The 20,963-nt window shown below is 40.8% G+C and overlaps 1 protein-coding gene across 1 annotated transcript in view; it reads right to left on the reverse strand.

Moving 5' to 3' along the window:
• LOC139764067 (uncharacterized) overlaps positions 1–20,963 on the reverse strand; it is a 47,106-nt gene that overhangs the window by 24,881 nt on the left and 1,262 nt on the right. The window lies entirely within an intron of this gene.

The raw sequence follows: 20,963 nt of genomic DNA on the forward strand, positions 1-20,963 counted from the left end.
GAAGAATTAAATTTAATGGTCAAATGCACTGCTTCTTGATAAAATCACACTCGTTCAATAAATATGCTCAAACGTTGACTAGGCTTCCAGTCTCATCCAGCTGAAGGCAAGGCGGATAAACGTGGAACACTAACGGCGAGTTCTGCAACAACTAGGCGGTTTTTTAACTTACTCAAAACACAATAAGTTGAGCACAGTTTTAAAAATCTAAAGACTTCGAGCGTAGTGCAAGCCATCTTTGAAACTAATCCATTTTGATGTTTGATGCCTTCCCAACTCCCCGTAACTCATTTTTCACCTCGTTTCTCTAAAGTGATTCCCTTCTAAAGTAACGTTACCGAATACTACGCTTACTAAGCCGAGGATGAGCATAACCTAGCAACAACCTCCTGTCTTGCATATTAAGAACACAAAGCAGACCGAACTTACTCTTCCTGGTCGCTTCCCATCGGGATTTCCAAGGATGCAACTGGTCTTCAGTCTTTCCTGCCAGGACTTAAATCCACGTGGCATTTTAAGCAGTATGAACCTCAGCTAGATCACAAAGGAAGATTTCTCCCTCTTTCATTCATGAGTCGTTTTGTTCATGTTCAGAGGCTTTAGAATGCACCTGCATGGAACGAAGTCATGAGAAATTTGGCCGACAAGTAACACTTACTGTATGGTGAAGATTGTGTCCGTGTTGAAAACCCAGCGCAAGTGCACCTCTCATCCACCTTGGCGCCAAGTGTTTGTTAAGCTCAAGTAACTCACGTCACTCCCATACGCCTTACACAGAATTCGTTCGTTTCGCTTACCTGGGTTCAACTCTTACATCCCAGCTGTCATTTACACTTTTCCCATTATGTAGATGATACAGTAAGCGCAAATATACCAAATGAACCACAGCCGTCTGGTTCCTCCTCTGGTTCTTAACTGCTCAAAATAGACAGCCACAACTCCAGCCTGACTGTTGCTGTACTCGAACCAAAACAATTCGTGCACAAAGACCTGACTCCTCGTCCGGCCACACAGCAACCAATGCTATTTTGACATGTCAGCTGCTAGACAGCGGCTCGGATTTTGTTGCGCACCCAACCACGCTCAACCCAATGGTTTCAGACCCACGCAAAAGCCGAGAGTAATTGAAGGCAATCTCTTGATCTAGTATGAGCTTTCTGAAATATATCTGATCATCATTCCTAAACCCTAATCTTTCAGTACTATGAAACAAGGCGAAGAATAACCTTTCTTTCTCGGTAATTATATACCATGAAGTCACAGAATATCTATCACTCAAATACACCTTACTGGATTATACCCTAATAAAATAATATTCCATCTGCATGTCAGTTATGACATACTGATCTGTTGAGATGAATCAGTTGGGTAGAATGGGGGGGGGGGGGGGGGGGGGGGGGGGGGGTCGCTTTGATATGATGATGTACAAGATGCTGCAAACAAGCAAGTTCTTAATTTTCATAATTCTCTTAAGAATTAACTTATGAATCATTTGCAGCGTCACGTTCGCTTAAAATAAAAGGAAATTACCGAGTTTGTTCGAGAATACTGATGGTTCTGGGTAAGCTTCATGAAGGTAACGGCGAGACATGGATACTACAGTATATAGTAAACGAAAAACTGAACGCTGCAAAAGGCTTGTATTTATTTTTCACAAAGCACACACGAGACACGAATTTTGCCATTTTTCAGAAAAATGAAAGATATAGATACTCTACTTTATGCTGTGGGATTAAGACTAAAAGATATGACAAAAAAGTAAAGAAAGATTTTTTAGGTCACGCAGGCTGTAGCGCAGGTGTTGGCAGGCCGGCGTAGACCGTTGGTGGCACGGTTGAAGGTTCAAAGGGAAATGGGGAGGACCAAGAAAGATACAGATCAGTGCAAAGTGAACTACCGAAAGCTAAAGGTACTGGATAAAACCAAAGGAGAATGATCCTTAATTGTTTGAAATAAAGGGCTTTAAAATGTGAAAATGAGGTGTGAATGAATATGTAACTCACTTGAGGAACCAAATTTCGCATATATTAAGATGCTCGAGTTAAGAAACATATGTTCACTTCTAGACACTAGACATTTTATTAGAACAGACGTAAGCAAGCAAGGATTTCATGGCCACCCATGAGGTTCGGGACAAAATTACTGATACTGTTTTACACACACACACACACACACACACACACACACACACACACATATATATATATATATATAATATATATATATATATATATATATATATATATATATATATATACATATATATATATTATATATATATTTATTTTTTTTTTTGTACTTTGTCGCTGTCTCCCGCGTTTGCGAGGTAGCGCAAGGAAACAGACGAAAGAAATGGCCCAACCCCCCCCCCCCCCCATACACATGTATATACATACGTCCACACACGCAAATATACATACCTACACAGCTTTCCATGGTTTACCCCAGACGCTTCACATGCCTTGATTCAATCCACTGACAGCACGTCAACCCCGGTATACCACATCGCTCCAATTCACTCTATTCCTTGCCCTCCTTTCACCCTCCTGCATGTTCAGGCCCCGATCACACAAAATCTTTTTCACTCCATCTTTCCACCTCCAATTTGGTCTCCCTCTTCTCCTTGCTCCCTCCACCTCCGACACATATATCCTCTTGGTCAATCTTTCCTCACTCATCCTCTCCATGTGCCCAAACCACTTCAAAACACCCTCTTCTGCTCTCTCAACCACGCTCTTTTTATTTCCACACATCTCTCTTACCCTTACGTTACTCACTCGATCAAACCACCTCACACCACACATTGTCCTCAAACATCTCATTTCCAGCACATCCATCATCCTGCGCACAACTCTATCCATAGCCCACGCCTCGCAACCATACAACATTGTTGGAACCACTATTCCTTCAAACATACCCATTTTTGCTTTCCGAGATAATGTTCTCGACCTCCACACATTCTTCAAGGCCCCCAGAATTTTCGCCCCCTCCCCCACCCTATGATCCACTTCCGCTTCCATGGTTCCATCCGCTGCCAGATCCACTCCCAGATATCTAAAACACTTCACTTCCTCCAGTTTTTCTCCATTCAAACTCACCTCCCAATTGACTTGACCCTCAACCCTACTGTACCTAATAACCTTCCTCTTATTCACATTTACTCTTAACTTTCTTCTTTCACACACTTTACCAAACTCAGTCACCAGCTTCTGCAGTTTCTCACATGAATCAGCCACCAGCGCTGTATCATCAGCGAACAACAACTGACTCACTTCCCAAGCTCTCTCATCCCCAACAGACTTCATACTTGCCCCTCTTTCCAAAACTCTTGCATTTACCTCCCTAACAACCCCATCCATAAACAAATTAAACAACCATGGAGACATCACACACCCCTGCCGCAAACCTACATTCACTGAGAACCAATCACTTTCCTCTCTTCCTACACGTACACATGCCTTACATCCTCGATAAAAACTTTTCACTGCTTCTAACAACTTTCCTCCCACACCATATATTCTTAATACCTTCCACAGAGCATCTCTATCAACTCTATCATATGCCTTCTCCAGATCCATAAATGCTACATACAAATCCATTTGCTTTTCTAAGTATTTCTCACATACATTCTTCAAAGCAAACACCTGATCCACACATCCTCTACCACTTCTGAAACCACACTGCTCTTCCCCAATCTGATGCTCTGTACATGCCTTCACCCTCTCAATCAATACCCTCCCATATAATTTACCAGGAATACTCAACAAACTTATACCTCTGTAATTTGAGCACTCACTCTTATCCCCTTTGCCTTTGTACAATGGCACTATGCACGCATTCCGCCAATCCTCAGGCACCTCACCATGAGTCATACATACATTAAATAACCTTACCAACCAGTCAACAATACAGTCATCCCCTTTTTTAATAAATTCCACTGCAATACCATCCAAACCTGCTGCCTTACCGGCTTTCATCTTCCGCAAAGCTTTCACTACCTCTTCTCTGTTTACCAAATCATTTTCCCTAACCCTCTCACTTTGCACACCACCTCGACCAAAACACCCTATATCTGCCACTCTATCATCAAACACATTCAGCAAACCTTCAAAATACTCACTCCATCTCCTTCTCACATCACCACTACTTGTTATCACCTCCCCATTTGCGCCCTTCACTGAAGTTCCCATTTGCTCCCTTGTCTTACGCACTTTATTTACCTCCTTCCAGAACATCTTTTTATTCTCCCTAAAATTTAATGATACTCTCTCACCCCAACTCTCATTTGCCCTTTTTTTCACCTCTTGCACCTTTCTCTTGACCTCCTGTCTCTTTCTTTTATACATCTCCCACTCAATTGCATTTTTTCCCTGCAAAAATCGTCCAAATGCCTCTCTCTTCTCTTTCACTAATACTCTTACTTCTTCATCCCACCACTCACTACCCTTTCTAATCAACCCACCTCCCACTCTTCTCATGCCACAAGCATCTTTTGCGCAATCCATCACTGATTCCCTAAATACATCCCATTCCTCCCCCATATATATATATATATATATATATATATATATATATATATATATATATATATATATATATATATACACACATATATATATATATATATATATATATATATATATATATATATATATATATATATATATATATATATATATACACACACATATATATATATATATATATATATATATATATATATATATATATATATATATATATATATATATATATATATATATATATATATTGCTTTGTCGCTGTCTCCCGCGTTAGCGAGGTAGCGCAAGGAAACAGACGAAGGAATGGCCCAACCCACCCACATACACATGTACATACATACACGTCCACACACGCAAATATACATACCGATACATCTCAACGTATACATATATATACACACAGAGACATATACATATATACACATGTACATAATTCATACTGTCTGCCTTTCTTCATTCCCATCGCCACCTCGCCACACATGAAATAACAACCCCCTCCCCCCTCATGTGTGCGAGGTAGCGCTAGGAAAAGACAACAAAGGCCCCATTCGTTCACATTCAGTCTCTAGCTGTCATGCAATAATGCACCGAAACCACAGCTCCCTTTCCACATGCAGGCCCTACAGAACTTTCCATGGTTTACCCCAGACGCTTCACATGCCCTGATTCAGTCCATTGACAGCACGTCAACCCCGGTATACCACATCGTTCCAATTCACTCTATTCCTTGCACGCCTCTCACCCTCCTGCATGTTCAGGCCCCGATCACTCAAAATCTTTTTCACTCTATCTTTCCACCTCCAATTTGGTCTCCCACTTCTCGTTCCCTCCACCTCTGACACATATATCCTTTTTGTCAATCTTTCCTCACTCATTCTCTCCATGTGACCAAACCATTTCAAAACACCCTCTTCTGCTCTCTCAACCACACTCTTTTTATTGCCACATATCTCTCTTACCCTATTATTACTTACTCGATCAAACCACCTCACACCACATATTGTCCTCAAACATCTCATTTCCAGCACATCCACCCTCCTGCGCACAACTCTATCCATACCCCACGCCTTGCAACCATACAACATTGTTGAAACTACTATCCCTTCAAACATACCCATTTTTGCTTTCCGAGATAACGTTCTCGACTTCCACACATTCTTCAAGGCTCCCAGAGTTTTCGCCCCCTCCCCCACCCTTTGATTCACTTCCACTTCCATGGGTCCATCCGCTGCCAAATCTACTCCCAGATATCTAAAACTGTTCACTTCCTCCAGTTTTTCTCCATTCAAACTTAACTCCTAATTGACTTGACCCTCAACCCTACTGTACCTAATAATCTTGCTCTTATTCACAGTTACACTCAACTTTCTTCTTTCACACACTTTACCAAACCCCGTCACCAGCTTCTGCAGTTTCTCACATGAATCAGCCACCAACGCTGTATCATCAGGGAATAACAACTGACTCACTTCCCAAGCTCTCTCATCCACAACAGACTGCATACTTGCCCCTCTTTCCAAAACTCCTGCATTCACCTCCCTAACAACCCCATCCATAAACAAATTAAACAACCATGGAGACATCACACACCCCTGCCGCAAACCTAAATTCACTAAGAACCAATCACTTTCCTCTCTTCCTACACGTACACATGCCTTACATCCTCGATAAAAACTTTTCACTGCTTCTAACAACTTGCCTCCCACACCATATATTCTTAATACCTTCCACAGAGCATCTCTATCAACTCTTATCATATGCCTTCTCCAGATCCATAAATGCTACACACAAATCCATTTGCTTTTCTAAGTATTTCTCACATACATTCTTCAAAGCAAACACCTGATCCACACATCCTCTACCACTTCTGAAACCACACTGCTCTTCCCCAATCTGATGCTCTGTACATACCTTCACCCTCTCAATCAATACCCTCCCATATAATTTCCCAGGAATACTCAACAAACTTATACCTCTGTAATTTGAGCACTCACCTTTGTCCCCTTTCCCTTTGTACAATGGCACTATGCAAGCATTCCGCCAATCCTCAAGCACCTCACCATGAATCATACACACATTAAATAACCTCACCAACCAGTCAACAATACAGTAACCACCTTTATATATATACATACATACATATATATATATATATATATATATATATATATATATATATATATATATATATATATATATATATATATATATGAATGTCATGAAAGGGTAAGAGAGATGTGTGGAAATAAAGAGTGTGGTTGAGGGCAGAAGAGGCTGTTTTGAAATGGTTAGGTCACAAGGAGAGAATGAGTGAAGAAAAATTGACAAAGAGGATATATGAATCAGAGGTGGAGGGAACGAGGAGAAGTGGGAGACCAAACTGGAGATGGAAAGATAAAGTGAAAAGATTCTGAGTGATGGGGCCTGAACATGCAGGAGGGTAAATGGCGTGCAAGGAATAGAGTGAATTGGAACGATGTGGTATACCGAGGTTGACGTGCTGTAAATGGATTGAACCAGGGCATGTGAAGCGTCTGGGTTAAACCATGGAAAGTTTTGTGGGGCCTGGATGTGGAAAGGGAGCTGTGGTTTCGGTGCATTATACATGACGTTGAGATGTATTGGTATGTATATGTGCGTGTGTGGACGTGTATGTATATACATGTGTATGTGGGTGGGTTGGGCCATTCTTTCGTCTGTTTCTTGCGCTACCTCGCTAACACGGGAGACAGCGACAAAGTATAATAATAATAATAATATATATATATATATATATATATATATATATATATATATATATATATATATATATATATATATATATACAACGAACACATCCGACGAGATTTTGCCATAAGGCCGGGCTTTCGCGCTGCGTTAATTGAATGAAAATATAACTACGAAGAACGAGTAGCGTAAGTAAAGTGTTGTAAAGTGTTCTGTATTTGAAGGAAGGACCGTTTGTCTGGAGTCTGAAAGCCAAAACCCCACGTTAGGGTGAGCAAAAGTAGTGAGATCTGAGAACCACCGAAGTGCTGGCTCGCCGTACAGTCATGGCAGACTCCCCTGGTACCCTGGCAGGTATTACCGGTAATACAACTGCCTGGTCGGTGGCCGTCTACCGTCTAACGACCGAGTTCTTATGAATACTTACGGCGAGATTTCGCCAAAGGGCAGGGCTAAGGCGCAGCGTAGGAAAATCTCGTTACATGTTGTCAAGGGTTAGGTGCGAGAAATAGATTGTAAGTTTGTGGATTGAAAGCCAGCAGACCATGGTGTAGGTGAAGCAGAAATAAAAGCCTGCTAACCTGGAGAAGGGAGCGAAACTTGACTGTCATTTCAGTGTTGGTTTCCTGCTCATCCATTCCTGATCCTTTGGGAAGCCCATCAATAATGTAATTTCTGGATGATGTCACTAGGTGATAAGTAAACGTAAATATTTAATATTTCAAGAGTTAGATTCGAAGGTTCTGGGGTATACAGAAAAGTGAATCCTCGAATATCCCTCTAACACCATAACCAAGAGGGGAGTGGGAGGAAAAGCTCCACTTGCCTAAAGTCACGTGCTTCCGTCAGCCATAAAATAATGACATGGAAGTGTAGCCAAGCACCAAGTGTTTACAAGATGAAATCTGTAATCTATGTATGGATGAAACTGCAGATGCATTCTCTAGTTGTCTTATGTAATGCACCACACACACACACACATAAATATATATATATATATATATATATATATATATATATATATATATATATATATATATATATATATATCTAAATATATATATATATATATATATATATATATATATATATATATATATATATATATATATATATATATATATATATCTTTCTTTTTCTTTCAAACTATTCGCCATTTCCCTCATTAGCGAGGTACGGTTAAGAACAGAGGACTGGGCCTTGAGGGAATACCCTCACCTGGCCCAATTCTCTGTTCCTTCTTTTGGAAAATTAAAAAAAAAACGAGAGGGGAGGATTTCCAGCCCCCGCTCCCTCCCCTTTTAGTCGCCTTCTACGACACGCAGGGAATACGTGGGAAGTATTCTTTCTCCCCTATCCCCAGGGATATATATATATATATATATATATATATATATATATATATATATATATATATATATATATATATATATATATATATATATTATCCCTGGGATAGGGGAGAAAGAATGCTTCCCACGTATTCCTGCGTGTCGTAGAAGGCGACTAAAGGGGGGCGGGAAACCCTCCCCTTCTTGTATTTAACTTTCTAAATGGGGAAATACATACATATATATATATATATATATATATATATATATATATATATATATATATATATATATATATATATATATATATATATTTTTTGCTTTGTCGCTGTCTCCCGCGTTAGCGAGGTAGCGCAAGGAAACAGACGAAGGAATGGCCAAACCCACCCACATACACATGTACATACATACACGTCCACACACGCAAATATACATACCGATACATCTCAACGTATACATATATATACACACACAGACATATACATATATACACATGTACATAATTCATACTGTCTGCCTTTCTTCATTCCCATCGCCACCTCGCCACACATGAAATAACAACTCCCTCCCCCCTCATGTGTGCGAGGTAGCGCTAGGAAAAGACAACAAAGGCCCCATTCGTTCACATTCAGTCTCTAGCTGTCATGCAATAATGCACCGAAACCACAGCTCCCTTTCCACATGCAGGCCCTACAGAACTTTCCATGGTTTACCCCAGACGCTTCACATGCCCTGATTCAGTCCATTGACAGCACGTCAACCCCGGTATACCACATCGTTCCAATTCACTCTATTCCTTGCACGCCTCTCACCCTCCTGCATGTTCAGGCCCCGATCACTCAAAATCTTTTTCACTCTATCTTTCCACCTCCAATTTGGTTTCCCACTTCTCGTTCCCTCCACCTCTGCCACATATATCCTTTTTGTCAATCTTTCCTCACTCATTCTCTACATGTGACCAAACCATTTCAAAACACCCTCTTCTGCTCTCTCAACCACACTCTTTTTATTGCCACATATCTCTCTTACCCTATTATTACTTACTCGATCAAACCACCTCACACCACATATTGTCCTCAAACATCTCATTTCCAGCACATCCACCCTCCTGCGCACAACTCTATCCATACCCCACGCCTTGCAACCATAAAACATTGTTGAAACTACTATTCCTTCAAACATAGCCATTTTTGCTTTCCGAGATAACGTTCTCGACTTCCACACATTCTTCAAGGCTCCCAGAGTTTTCGCCCCCTCCCCCACCCTATGATTCACTTCCACTTCCATGGTTCCATCCGCTGCCAAATCTACTCCCAGATATCTAAAACAGTTCATTTCCTCCAGTTTTTCTCCATTCAAACTTAACTCCCAATTGACTTGACCCTCAACCCTACTGTACCTAATAATCTTGCTCTTATTCACAGTTACACTCAACTTTCTTCTTTCACACACTTTACCAAACCTCGTCACCAGCTTCTGCAGTTTCTCACATGAATCAGCCACCAACGCTGTATCATCAGGGAATAACAACTGACTCACTTCCCAAGCTCTCTCATCCACAACAGACTGCATACTTGCCCCTCTTTCCAAAACTCTTGCATTCACCTCCCTAACAACCCCATCCATAAACAAATTAAACAACCATGGAGACATCACACACCCCTGCCGCAAACCTAAATTCACTAAGAACCAATCACTTTCCTCTCTTCCTACACGTACACATGCCTTACATCCTCGAAAAAAACGTTTCACTGCTTCCAACAACTTGCCTCCCACACCATATATTCTTAATACCTTCCACAGAGCATCTCTATCAACTCTTATCATATGCCTTCTCCAGATCCATAAATGCTACACACAAATCCATTTGCTTTTCTAAGTATTTCTCACATACATTCTTCAAAGCAAACACCTGATCCACACATCCTCTACCACTTCTGAAACCACACTGCTCTTCCCCAATCTGATGCTCTGTACATACCTTCACCCTCTCAATCAATACCCTCCCATATAATTTCCCAGGAATACTCGACAAACTTATACCTCTGTAATTTGAGCACTCACCTTTGTCCCCTTTGCCTTTGTACAATGGCAATATGCAAGCATTCCGCCAATCCTCAAGCACCTCACCATGAATCATACACACATTAAATAACCTCACTAACCAGTCAACAATACAGTAACCACCTTTATATATATACATATATATATATATATATATATATATATATATATATATATATATATATATATATATATATATATATATTATTCTTTTTTTATTTTATTATGCTTTGTCGCTGTCTCCCGCGTTTGCGAGGTAGCGCAAGGAAACAGACGAAAGAAATGGCCCAACCTCCCCCATACACATGTATATAAATACGTCCACACACGCAAATATACATACCTACACAGCTTTCCATGGTTTACCCCAGACGTTTCACATGCCTTGATTCAATCCACTGACAGTACGTCAACCCCGGTATACCACATCGCTCCAATTCACTCTATTCCTTGCCCTCCATTCACCCTCCTGCATGTTCAGGCCCCGATCACACAAAATCTTTTTCACTCCATCTTTCCACCTCCAATTTGGTCTCCCTCTTCTCCTCGTTCCCTCCACCTCCGACACAAATATCCTCTTGGTCAATCTTTCCTCACTCATTCTCTCCATGTGCCCAAACCACTTCAAAACACCCTCTTCTGCTCTCTCAACCACGCTCTTTTTATTTCCACACATCTCTCTTACCCTTACATTACTCACTCGATCAAACCACCTCACACCACACATTGTCCTCAAACATCTCATTTCCAGCACATCCATCCTCCTGCGCACAACTCTATCCATAGCCCACGCCTCGCAACCATACAACATTTTTGGAACCACTATTCCTTCAAACATACCCATTTTTGCTTTCCGAGATAATGTTTTCGACTTCCACACATTCTTCAAGGCCCCCAGAATTTTCGCCCCCTCCCCCACCCTATGATCCACTTCCGCTTCCATGGTTCCATCCGCTGCCAGATCCACTCCCAGATATCTAAAACACTTCACTTCCTCCAGTTTTTCTCCATTCAAACTCACCTCCCAATTGACTTGACCCTCAACCCTACTGTACCTAATAACCTTGCTCTTATTCACATTTACTCCTAACTTTCTTCTTCCACACACTTTACCAAACTCAGTCACCAGCTTCTGCAGTTTCTCACATGAATCAGCCACCAGCGCTGTATCATCAGCGAACAACTGACTCACTTCCCAAGCTCTCTCATCCCCAACAGACTTCATACTTGCCCCTCTTTCCAAAACTCTTGCATTTACCTCCCTAACAACCCCATCCATAAACAAATTAAACAACCATGGAGACATCACACACCCCTGCCGCAAACCTACATTCACTGAGAACCAATCACTTTCCTCTCTTCCTACACGTACACATGCCTTACATCCTCGATAAAAACTTTTCACTGCTTCTAACAACTTTCCTCCCACACCATATATTCTTAATACCTTCCACAGAGCATCTCTATCAACTCTATCATATGCCTTCTCCAGATCCATAAATGCTACATACAAATCCATTTGCTTTTCTAAGTATTTCTCACATACATTCTTCAAAGCAAACACCTGATCCACACATCCTCTACCACTTCTGAAACCACACTGCTCTTCCCCAATCTGATGCTCTGTACATGCCTTCACCCTCTCAATCAATACCCTCCCATATAATTTACCAGGAATACTCAACAAACTTATACCTCTGTAATTTGAGCACTCACTCTTATCCCCTTTGCCTTTGTACCATGGCACTATGCACGCATTCCGCCAATCCTCAGGCACCTCACCATGAGTCATACATACATTAAATAACCTTACCAACCAGTCAACAATACAGTCACCCCCTTTTTTAATAAATTCCACTGCAATACCATCCAAACCTGCTGCCTTGCCGGCTTTCATCTTCCGCAAAGCTTTCACTACCTCTTCTCTGTTTACCAAATCATTTTCCCTAACCCTCTCACTTTGCACACCACCTCGACCAAAACACCCTATATCTGCCACTCTATCATCAAACACATTCAACAAACCTTCAAAATACTCACTCCATCTCCTTCTCACATCACCACTACTTGTTATCATGAAAGGGTAAGAGAGATGTGTGGAAATAAAGAGTGTGGTTGAGGGCAGAAGAGGGTGTTTTGAAATGGTTAGGTCACAAGGAGAGAATGAGTGAAGAAAAATTGACAAAGAGGATATATGAATCAGAGGTGGAGGGAACGAGGAGAAGTGGGAGACCAAATTGGAGATGGAAAGATAAAGTGAAAAGATTCTGAGTGATGGGGCCTGAACATGCAGGAGGGTAAATGGCGTGCAAGGAATAGAGTGAATTGGAACGATGTGGTATACCGATTTTGACGTGCTGTAAATGGATTGAACCAGGGCATGTGAAGCGTCTGGGTTAAACCATGGAAAGTTTTGTGGGGCCTGGATGTGGAAAGGGAGCTGTGGTTTCGGTGCATTATACATGACGTTGAGATGTATTGGTATGTATATGTGCGTGTGTGGACGTGTATGTATATACATGTGTATGTGGGTGGGTTGGGCCATTCTTTCGTCTGTTTCTTGCGCTACCTCGCTAACACGGGAGACAGCGACAAAGTATAATAATAATAATAATAATATATATATATATATATATATATATATATATATATATATATATATATATATATATATATATATATATACACAACGAACACATCCGACGAGATTTTGCCATAAGGCCGGGCTTTCGCGCTGCGTTAATTGAATGAAAATATAACTACGAAGAACGAGTAGCGTAAGTAAAGTGTTGTAAAGTGTTCTGTATTTGAAGGAAGGACCGTTTGTCTGGAGTCTGAAAGCCAAAACCCCACGTTAGGGTGAGCAAAAGTAGTGAGATCTGAGAACCACCGAAGTGCTGGCTCGCTGTACAGTCGTGGCAGACTCCCCTGGTACCCTGGCAGGTATTACCGGTAATACAACTGCCTGGTCGGTGGCCGTCTACCGTCTAACGACCGAGTTCTTATGAATACTTACGGCGAGATTTCGCCAAAGGGCAGGGCTAAGGCGCAGCGTAGGAAAATCTCGTTACATGTTGTCAAGGGTAAGGTGCGAGAAATAGATTGTAAGTTTGTGGATTGAAAGCCAGCAGACCATGGTGTAGGTGAAGCAGAAATAAAAGCCTGCTAACCTGGAGAAGGGAGCGAAACTTGACTGTCATTTCAGTGTTGGTTTCCTGCTCATCCATTCCTGATCCTTTGGGAAGCCCATCAATAATGTAATTTCTGGATGATGTCACTAGGTGATAAGTAAACGTAAATATTTAATATTTCAAGAGTTAGATTCGAAGGTTCTGGGGTATACAGAAAAGTGAATCCTCGAATATCCCTCTAACACCATAACCAAGAGGGGAGTGGGAGGAAAAGCTCCACTTGCCTAAAGTCACGTGCTTCCGTCAGCCATAAAATAATGACATGGAAGTGTAGCCAAGCACCAAGTGTTTACAAGATGAAATCTGTAATCTATGTATGGATGAAACTGCAAATGCATTCTCTAGTTGTCTTATGTAATGCACCACACACACACACACACACATAAATATATATATATATATATATATATATATATATATATATATATATATATATATATATATATATATATCTTTCTTTTTCTTTCAAACTATTCGCCATTTCCCGCATTAGCGAGGTACGGTTAAGAACAGAGGACTGGGCCTTGAGGGAATACCCTCACCTGGCCCAATTCTCTGTTCCTTCTTTTGGAAAATTAAAAAAAAAACGAGAGGGGAGGATTTCCAGCCCCCCCGCTCCCTCCCCTTTTAGTCGCCTTCTACGACACTCAGGGAATACGTGGGAAGTATTCTTTCTCCCCTATCCCCAGGGATATATATATATATATATATATATATATATATATATATATATATATATATATATATATATATATATATATATATATATATTATCCCTGGGGATAGGGGAGAAAGAATGCTTCCCACGTATTCCCTGCGTGTCGTAGAAGGCGACTAAAAGGGGAGGGAGCGGGGGGCTGGAGATCTTCCCCTTTCGTTTTTTTTTCTTTTTCTTTTAATTTTCCAAAAGAAGGAACAGAGAAGGGGGCCATGTGAGGATATTTCCTCAAAGGCCCAGTCCTCTGTTCTTAACGCTACCTCGCTAACGCGGGAAATGGAGAATAGTATGAAAAAGAAAAGATATATTTTATATATATATATATATATATATATATATATATATATATACATATATATATATATATATATATATATACACACACATATATATAGCGATGGGTGATTTGAATGAAAAGGTGAGTAATGTGGCAGTTGAGGGAATAATTGGTGTACATGGGGTGTTCAGTGTTGTAAATGGAAATGGCGAAGAGTTTGTAGATTTATGTGCTGAAAAAGGACTGGTGATTGGGAATACCTGGTTTAAAAAGAGAGATATACATAAGATACGTATGTAAGTAGGAGAGATGGCCAGAGGGTGTTGTTGGATTATGTGTTAATTGATAGGCGTGCGAAAGAGAGACTTTTGGATGTTAATGTGCTGAGAGGCAACTGGTGGGATGTCTGATCATTATCGTGTGGAGGTGAAGGTGAAGATTTGTAGAGGTTTTCAGAAAAGAAGAGAGAATGTTGGGGTGAAAAGAGTGGTGAGAGTAAGTGAGCTTGGGAAGGAGACTTGTGTGAGGAAGTACCATGAGACTGAGTATAGAATGGAAAAAGGTGAGAACAAAGGGCGTAAGGGGAGTTGGGGACGAATGGGATGTATTTAGGGAAGCAGTGGTGGCTTACGCAAAAGATGCTTGTGGCATGAGAAGCGTGGCATGAGAAGTGGGCAGATTAGAAAGGGTAGTGAGTGGTGGGATGAAGAAATAAGATTATTAGTGAAAGAGAAGAGAAAGGCATTTGGACGATTTTTGCAGAGGAAATAATGCAAATGAGAGGGAGATGTATAAAAGAAAGAGGCAGGAGGTCAAGAGAAAGGTGCAAGAGGTGAAAAAGAGGGCAAATGAGAGTTGAGGTGAGAGAGTATCATTAAATCTTAGGGAGCATAAAAAGATGTTTTGGAAGGAGGTAAATAAAGTGCGTAAGACAAGGGAACAAATGGGAACTTCAGTGAAGGGGGCAAATGGGGAGGTGATAACAAGTAGTTGTGATGTGAGAAGGAGATGGAGTGAGTATTCTGAAGGTTTGTTGAATGTGTTTGATGATAGAGTGTGCGCAGATATAGGGTGTTTTGGTCGAGGTGGCGTGCAAAGTGAGAGGGTTAGGGAAAATGATTTGGTAAACAGGGAAGAGGTAGTAAAAGCTTTGCGGAAGATGAAAGCCGGCAAGGCAGCGGGTTTGGATGGTATTGCAGTGGAATTTATTAAAAAAGGGGGTGACTGTATTGTTGATTGGTTGGTAAGGTTATTTAATGTATGTATGACTCATGGTGAGGTGCCTGAGGATTGGCGAATTCTTGCATAGTGCCATTGTACAAAGGCAAAGGGGACAAAAGTGAGTGCTCAAATTACAGAGGTATACGTTTGTTGAGTATTCCTGGTAAATTATATGGGAGGGTATTGATTGAGAGGGTGAAGGCATATACAGAGCATCAGATTGGGGAAGAGCAGTGTGGTTTCAAAAGTGGTAGAGGATGTGTGGATCCGGTGTTTGCTTTGAAGAATGTATGAGAAATACTTAGAAAAGCAAATGGATTTGTATGTAGCATTTATGGATCTGGAGAAGGCATATGATAAGAGTTGATAGAGATGCTCTGGGGAAGGTATTAAGAATATATGGTGTGGGAGGCAAGTTGTTAGAAGCAGACAAGTTTTTATCGAGGATGTACGTGTTGGAAGAGAGGAAAGTAATTGGTTCTCAGTGAATTTAGGTTTGCGGCAGGGGTGTGTGATGTCTCCATGGATGTTTAATTTGTTTACGGATGGGGTTGTTAGGGACGTGACTGCAAGAGTTTTGGAAAGGGGGGCAAGTATGCAGTCTGTTGTGGATGAGAGCGCTTGGGAAGTGAGTCAGTTGTTGTTTGCTGATGATACAGCGCTGGTGGCTGATTTGTGTGAGAAACTGCATAAGCTGGTGACTGAGTTTGGTAAAGTGTGTGAAAGAAGAAAGCTGAGAGCAAATGTGAATAAGAGCAAGGTTAATTATTAGGTACAGTAGGGTTGAGGGACAAGTCGATTGGGAGGTAAGTTTGAATGGAGAAAAACTGGAGGAAGTGAAGTGTTTTAGATATCTGGGAGTGGATTTGGCAGCGGATGGAATCATGGAAGCGGAAGTGAATCATAGGGTGGGGGAGGAGGCGAAAGTTCTGGAAGCGTTGAAGAATGTGTGATGTCGAATACATTATCTCGGAAAGCAAAAATGGGTATGTTTGAAGGATTAGTGGTTCCAACAATGTTATATGGTTGCGAGGCGTGGGCTATGGATAAAGTTGTGCAGAGCGTGGATATGCTGGAAATGAGATGTTTGAGGACAATATGTGGTGTGAGGTGGTTTGATCGAGTAAGTAATAATAGGGTAAGAGAGATGTGTGGTAATAAAAAGAGTGTGGTTGAGAGAGCAGAAGAGGGTGTTTTGAAATGGTTTGGTCACATGGAGGGAATGAGTGAGGAAAGATTGACCAAGAGGATATATATGTCAGAGGTGGAGGGAACGAGAAGTGGGAGACCAAATTGGAGGCGGAAAGATGGAGTGAAAAAGATTTTGAGTGATCGGGGCTTGAATATACAGGAGGGTGAGAGGCGTGCAAGGAATAGAGTGAAATGGAACGATGTGGTATACCGGGGTCGACGTGCTGTCAATGGATTGAACCAGGGCACGTGAAGCGTCTGGGGTAAACCATGGAAAGTTCTGTGGGGCCTGGATGTGGAAAGGGAGCTGTGGTTTCGGTGCATTATTACATGACAGCTAGAGACTGAGTGTGAACGAAAGTGGCCTTTGTTGTCTTTTCCTAACGTTACCTCGCGCACATTTGGGGGAAGGGGGTTGTTATTTCATGTGTGGCGGGGTGGCGATGGGAATGAATAAAGGCAGACAGTGTGAATTACGTATATGTGTATATATGAATATGTCTGTGTGTATATATATGTATATGTCTGTGTGTGTATATATATGTATACGTTGAGATGTATAGGTATGTATATTTGCGTGTGTGGACATGTATGTATATACGTGTGTTTGTGGGGGGGGGGTTGGGCCATTCTTTCGTCTGTTTTCTTGCGCTACCTCGCTAACTGCGGGAGACAGCGACAAACCAAAATAAATAAATAAATATTTTTTTTTTTTTTCAAACTATTCGCCATTTCCCGCGTTAGCGAGGTAGCGTTAAGAACAGGAACTGGGCCACTGAGGGAATATCCTCACCTGGCCCCCTTCTCTGTTCCTTCTTTTGGAAAATATATATATATATATACATATATATATATATATATATATATATATATATATATATATATTTATATACACATAATATATATATATATATATATATATATATATATATATATATATATATATTTGCGCTACCTCGCAGGCGCGGGAGACAGCGACAAAGCAAAATAAATAAATATATATATATATATATATACAGAAAATCAACAAACACGATTTCGTAAATGCAGGAACACCTCTAAGAAAAGGAAGCACGCGCTTTCGTGTATTACCATATCTTCAGATGACTACTTACAGAGAGAAAACATACAATAAAGGTTATACACAGAGAGGCGGAGGAAACATGCAATGACGTCGTGATCCTGAAATCACTGACAGGTTGAGGGTGGTGTCACGCAAACTATTTGAGCATTCCTCGCCTGTAAGTAATTACAATGTCACTTGAACCCATTCTATGTTTCCTCAGGTTCTGTATACAAAACCCCTCTAACTCTCTCTAACTAGTCCTTTGTCGGTTTGCGGCAGGGGTGTGTGATGTCTCCACGGTTGTTTAATTTGTTTATGGATGCGGTGGTTAGGGAGGTGAATGCAAGAGTTTTGGAGAAAGGGGCAAGTATGGAGTCTGTTGAGGATGAGAGGGTTTGGGAAGAGTCAGTTGTTGTTCAATGATGATGCAGCGCTGGTGGCTGATTCGGGTGAGAAACTGCAGAAGTTGGTGGTGACTGAGTTTGGTAAAGTGAGTGAAAGAAGAAAGCTGAGAGTAAATGTGAATAAGAGCAAGGTTATTAGGTTCAGTAGGGTTGAGGGACAGGTAAATTGGGAGGTAAGTGTGAACGGAGAAAAATTGGAAGAAGTGAAATGTTTTAGATACCTGGGAGTGGATTTGGCAGCGGATGGAACCATGGATGAGGAAGTGAGTCACAGGGTGGGGGAGGGGGCAAAGGTTCTGGAAGCGCTGAAGAATGTGTGGAAGGCGAGAACGTTATCTCGGAGAGCAAAAATGGGTGTTTGAAGGAATAGTAGTTCCAACAATGTTATATGGTTGTGAGGCGTGGGCTATAGATAGGGTTGTGCGGAGGGTGGATGTGTTGGAAATGAGATGTTTGAGGACAATATGAGGTGAGATGGTTTGATCGAGTAAGTAATGAAAGGGTAAGAGGGATGTGTGGTAATAATAAGAGTGTGGTTGAGATAGCAGAATAGGGTTTATCGAAATGGTTTGGTAACATGGAGAGAATGAGTGAGGAAAGATTGACAAAGAGGGTATATATGTCAGAGGTGGAGAGAACGAGAGGTGGGAGACCTAATTAGAAGTGGAAGTATGGAGTGAAAAGGATTTTGAGCGATCGGGGCTCGAACATACAGGAGGGTGAAAGGCCTGCAAGGAAAAGAGTGAATTCGAACGATGAGGTATACCGGGGTCGACGTGCTGTCAATGAACTGAACCAGGGCATGTGAAGCATCTGGAGTAAACCATGGAAAGTTTTGTGGGTCCTCCATGTGGAAAGGGAGCCGTGGTTTCGGTGCATTACACATGACAGCTAGAGACTATTACACATGACAGCTAGAGACTGAGTGTGAAAGAATGTGGCCTTTGTTGTCGTTTCCTGGCGATACCTTGCGCGCACGCGGGGGAAGAAGGGTTGTGGCATTTCATGTGTGGTGGGGTGGCGGCCGAAATGGATGAAGGCAGCATGTATGAACATGTACATGTGTATATATGTATATGTCTGTGTATGTATAAGTTGAAATGCATAGGTATGTATAAGTGCGTGTATGGGCGTTAATGTATATACATGTGTATGTAGGTGAGTTGGGCCATTCTTTCGTCTGTTTCCTTGCGCTACCTTGCTAACACACACACACACACACACACACACATACATACATATATATATATATATATATATATATATATATATATATATATATATATATATATATATATATATAACTATTTTTTTCATAATATTCGCCACTTCCCGTGTTAGCGAGGTAGCGTTAAGAACAGAAAACTTGGCCTTTGAAGGAACATCCTCACCTAGCCCCCTTCTCTGTTCCTTCTTTTGGAAAATTTAAATATATATATATATATATATAATATATATATATATATATATATATATATATATATATATATATATATATATATATATATTATCCCTGGGGATAGGGGGGAAAGAATACTTCCCACGTATTCCTGCGTGTCGTAGAAGGCGACTAAAAGGGAAGGGAGCGGGGGGCTGGAAATCCTCCCCTCTCGTTTTTTTTTTAATTTTTTTTTTCCAAAAGAAGGAACAGAGAAGGGGGCCTGGTGAGGATATTCCCTCAAAGGCCCAGTCCTCTGTTCTTAGCGCTACCTCGCTAGTGCGGGAAATGGCGAATAGTATAAAAAAAAAAAATATATATATATATATATATATATATATATATATATATATATATATATATATATATATATATTATCCCTGGGGATAGGGGAGAAAGAATACTTCCCACGTATTCCCTGCGTGTCGTAGAAGGCGACTAAAAGGGGAGGGAGCGGGTGGCTGGAAATCCTCCCCTTTCTTGTTTTTTTTTAATTTTCCAAAAGAAGGAACAGAGAAGGGGGTCAGGTGAGGATATTCCCTCTAAGGCCCAGTTCTATGTTCTTAACGCTACCTTGCTAACGTGGGAAATGGCAAATAGTATGAAAAAAAAAAAAAAAAATATATATATATATATATATATATATATATATATATATATATATATATACATACATACATACATATATATATATATATATATATATATATATATATATATATATATATATATATATATATATATATATATATTCCCCGGCAACCATATGAGGAGTAATTTGAAATTATGCACATCAACCAACAAATGCATGT

This window comes from Panulirus ornatus, chromosome 48 (assembly GCF_036320965.1).
Source record: "Panulirus ornatus isolate Po-2019 chromosome 48, ASM3632096v1, whole genome shotgun sequence".
Lineage (NCBI taxonomy): Eukaryota > Metazoa > Arthropoda > Malacostraca > Decapoda > Palinuridae > Panulirus > Panulirus ornatus.